The sequence below is a fragment of the Palaemon carinicauda genome, chromosome 3, assembly GCF_036898095.1.
Source record: "Palaemon carinicauda isolate YSFRI2023 chromosome 3, ASM3689809v2, whole genome shotgun sequence".
Taxonomy (NCBI): Eukaryota; Metazoa; Arthropoda; class Malacostraca; order Decapoda; family Palaemonidae; genus Palaemon; species Palaemon carinicauda.
In genome coordinates this window covers 179,742,940-179,747,924 of record NC_090727.1, presented here as the reverse complement: position 1 = coordinate 179,747,924, position 4,985 = coordinate 179,742,940, and positions in this window count along the sequence as shown.

Genomic DNA, 4,985 nt, shown 5'->3' with positions numbered 1-4,985 from the left:
ATGATCCAGAATGATCGTTTCCTTAGTGATTGTATCATCCCTAATGCACCTCCGAGTTAAGCCATACGTAACAGTAAGGATGGCTATCGATCAATGGGAAGAATTCCAAGTCTGAAACTGGCTTGGAACCCAAACCATCCCCAATATGAAGGACCCCTTCGGTTAAGGCCATATTCTCAGCATAGCGCCAAGGGTTCTTAACTGTGCCATCAGGACGACATGGCTATCTGACCCAAAAATTTATTTTTCCTATGTCAAAATCTGTTTTTCATGTTTCCCTCTCTTTTTGGTACATTTTTGTTGCTCTTTGCTTACTTTTTGTTTTTTCTTTGACCTTTGCTATAAAGTTCAAGAGGACATTGTGAAAACACAATGAACATACAAACTGCATGTAAACAAACACACATGCAACGTAACTTCTATGTCTTTGGAAACTCTGGCTGTTCTTCTCGTAGATCGTAGTCTGCGTTCGCCTAGCCTCTACCAATACCTTCCATCTCTTCCAGACGTACGAGGTTTCAAAATATAAGAGAAAAAATCGCTATATAAATGCAAAAATAAACCTGCAGAGACAATTCTGTCAAACTCAGTCATGCAGACGACACATTAAAGAAGACATCATCATTTAAAAATCACTTTATCTTCATTATTTGTAAAAATAATTGGCTGAAACTTCTGGAGAGCATGTACGGTATGTTTCTGTATACAAACAGTAAAATGTTTTTCGATTTTTTAAAATTATGTCAAATACCATCTTGGACGGTCCTCTTTAGGGAAAAATTGGAAGCTAAAGAGAGACTATCTGCCTCTTTGTCCTTCCAATCTTATCTAGATATGCTCATTGGAAACTTCTAAATCTGATCTTTTCCCAGTCTTGGCAAAGACTCACCTAGCCATGTTTCATAATCTAGTTAACTCTCTTCGGGGAAAGATGACCATGGCTTGTTATTAACACATCCCCGATTTATACACTATATTTCTCGGGATATTCGCTCCGGAAGTTAGTACTCTGTGATACCTGTAAGGTAAAATTCTCTGGTACATCACTCTCAGAAATATCCAAAGTAAAAAGGTGCCACTAAGGAACTTCCATCAGGACGACATGGCTATCTCACCCAAAAATAGATTTTTCCTATGTCAAAATCCATTTTATTGTGTAGCCACCACAGGGGTAATGGAAAACTTCTGCATGCACCTGTGGGTCACGTCTTAAAGGAAGGGGGAGGTGAAGGTAAAAAAAAACTCTTTCACCTTGCTACTGGCATGGCCTGCATCACAAAGTACCTGTTTTGAAACATTATGGGTGAATTCCACTATAAAATGCTATGAGCTCTGAGTCACCTCTAGAGGAGAAGGAGAGGATTCAATGACTGGTATATGACCCTGTGGGTCCCAGTCACGAACAAGATCCTAATGAGCTTCATTAGACCCTCTTAGGATTGGCGAAGCATGTATCAAGGATGACCTTCGATCAAAGGGATTAAAAGTTGATGAGGTGTGGGACAGAGGTAGATGGAGAAAGCTGACCAGAAACATTGACCCCACATAGAAGTGGGAAAAGATGTAGACAAAGAAGAAGAAGAAGAAGGGTTGGCGAAGCATGCCAAACCTTTGGAGTGAGCTATTGTATCTTCCTTAATGTATAACCTTAAGTTAATCACTGTTGTAATAGCCATTGGTCACAATACAGAGGATTTCCAGTCAGAAGGGCTTGAACTTAAGGTTTGAACTGTCTTGAAAAAAGTTGGATGTTACTTAGTTCCTCAGCGTGAGTGAGAGACATTGAGGGTGGCACATAGGGTGTGCCTACTATCTTGGTTGGGGGTAACCCCAGGAGAGACCTGTCCTCAGGATCAGGTTAAGATCTGCTGTCTTAGGGTCCTGGCTTCTCCGTGGGTGGGGGTGGGGGGCGGCATTCCCGGGACTAAAGAAAGCAACTGTGACCAATAGAGGGGCTACATTACCCAACTATGTGTAGGTAGGTTTAAACTCTGTGAAGAGCGATGATTGGAGACGAGGGAGAAAGGTATACAATATCTTTCGGTCTAGAAGAGATGCTCGAGGAACAAGCAGTGGCCTCCCGTCGCCTAAGTCTAGGAGCGGATTTCCTGTCACTGGCAATTTTTAGGCTCTATTACTGGAATAGCACCCTCGAGAAGAGAGACAAACCTTATACAATCCTCACCATGGAGCATCTACTCGTAAAGAAAGTCCTCAATGGGCTCTGCGATGTTGTGGACTTGTCACTGGATGTGACGTGTCTGTTGGGCAAGACTCATGACGAATCTGATGGGCTAGCCAAGTCTCTCAACAAGACAAGACTACCAATGAGACCTGCTCAGTGGTGGGGAGTAGCCAATTTTCCACAGAGGAATTGCTCAAAAACAGGGAGCATAACAGGTGTAAGCAGTTTCTTCCTCAATAAAAAGATCAATGCCTGTCATTGTTATCCGCGCTGCTCCTGAAAGAAGGAAGGCCTCAGACCAGAGGTTGGTGGAGGAAGTCTCCCATAGGAGGGGAGAATTGGATAAATTCCAAAACCTGTGGACAGGATCCCTCGAACGGGAGACCACGTACGTTCAGGAAGTGTTTCCTGTGAACAGGAAAACAGACGAATCACATTCCTCACAGGTAGTATATAGGCCAGGGCACCACCCACCCGTTGAGGTACTACCACTAGAGTTATGTGGTCCTTTGACTGGCCAGACAGTAGTGCATTGGATCCTTCTCTCTGGTTACGGTTCATTTTCCTTTTGCCTACTCGTACAGCCAATGGTCTGGCCTATTCGTTACGTATTCTCCTCTGTCCTCATAAACCAGACAACATTGACATTACCAAACAATTCTTCTTCTCTCAAGGAGTTAACTACTGCGCTGTAAATGTTCAGTGGCCACTTTCCTCTTGGTAAGGGTAGAAAAGACTCTTTAGCTATGGTAAGCAGCTCTTCTAGGAGAAGGGCACTCCAAAAGCAAACCATTGTTCTCTAGTCTTAGGTAGTGTCATAGCCTCTGTACCATGGTCTTCCACTGTCTTCGGTTAGAGTTCTCTTGCTTGAGGGTAGACTTGGGTACACTATTCTATCTTATTTCTCTTCCTCTTGTTTAGTTAAAGTTTATAGTTTATATAGGAAACATTTATTTTAAAATTGTTACTGTAATTATTTTTTTCCTTATTTCCTTTCCTCACTCGGCTATTTTCCCTCTTGGAGCTGGCCCCTGGTCTTATAGCATCCTACTTTTCCAACTAGGGTTGTAGTTTAACAAGTAATAATGATAATAATAATAATAATAATAATAATAATAATAATAATAATAATAATAATAATAATAATAATAGGCAAATCTTCCTAAGGGAAGAAAGTGCCTTTCCAGAAGATTAACAGACGGTACCATTCATGCTCTGACCATAGTCCTGAGGACATGTGGTACCGTATGTGGCCTCCCCCCTTTCTTTGATGCTTCCATAGGAAGCGTAAAATCCAGGAAAATTGAGTAGATTGACTCCCTGGATGAGATTCTTATCTCGCAACCTCCTTATCATGACAGTCTCTTGGTCAGATCTCGTGGAGAACCAAAGGAAAGAAAGATCCCTTGTGCTGAAGGACCTGGAATTTGGCTGTTCCTGAAGAGGTTGGATTTGACAGAGACTGGTGCGGTCTTGTTGAACCTGCGGAAGTTTCTGCAGGCTGATGACTATGTCTATAGTAAAGACAGGTGTCCGGCAAAGGGAACTAAGACTATTAGTCCTAGTGGTCGATCCTGCACAGGAAGACTTGGGCTAAATATTTGTATGATCACAAGCATTCCCCTCGCATAACAGAGTTTGAAAATCAAACTCAACCCCCCGAGGAGAGGCTAAAACTGGAGACTTCTGTAAGAAGTGACCGAAGAAGCTCGGCGGTATCCTGACGAACCGTATTTCCTGAAACCGGATATTCTAATCACAAGGATACAAAGAGACTGCTTCCCACCTCCTAAAGGAGAATGGAAGAGACAAGAGAGTATTGCTTGTAGCTTGATCTCTCTATCCTTAGCAAAATATCATGAGACGAGATTTCGAGCTCGTAGAAGTGGTTTCACCATTACTGAATTGAAAAAACCTCACTCTAGGATGAGAAAGGAAGATATTCTTTTCGAACAATTCCAGCCGAAGGGAGAGCTTAGGTTATGGAAGAGAGTCATTGTCCGAGTTCACGAACAAGACTGAGTCTCGTGAGGTGTTGGGCAAATATGTTTCTCCGAGAAAAAATTTCTTGAATGGATGCTGAAGCTGCTGAGACAAAAGTTCCAGGGCGTATAGGCCGACGGAGACTAGGAGGACAAAGGATGCTGACAACTTCTGGTGGTCGAGTAGGTCACCGATCACAAGGTTGCCATACCCGTCACGTTAGACAGCAATGAATTCAATTCTCTAAGAACAAGAGAATGAAAGGGGTGGTAACCCCATGGGATTGTGCCTCCCGATGCAGGGGAAGGAACAGATTCAAGGAATCTTCCTCCATAACCATGTCCGAGATCCGATTTGCAGCCGGAGAGTGCGTAACTAGTGCAGTTCCTATCCATGTAAAGCCGGCTCGCGAGGTAATCCTATACCATGCGTGAAACAAGGGAAGAGATAGCAGCAGAAGCAGCAACCTGGTACTTGAGCCACATGGCACATAAGCCATTCTATAACAGGAACAAAGCGTAGGTGAAGAACGTACGTTCATGAGGGATGAACGTCAGCGAACGTGCCGGATTCGATAAAGAAACATGGCTACATGAATGCGAGTTCTTTAAAGTTTGCAGGAGATGAAAACCTCGGGAACAAAAAGAAACCTCTTTGTGAGAAACAAACAAAACCCCAAAAGAAGAAAGGGATATTAAGAGCCAAGGTTAGCCCTTGTGCATTACCCCAATTGTCGAAGGAGAGTGCTGGGTTAGGTTGCAAAAAGAAAATCTGTGTAAGACTCCTTCAACTCTACGTGGGATGGCTACCGAAGTAG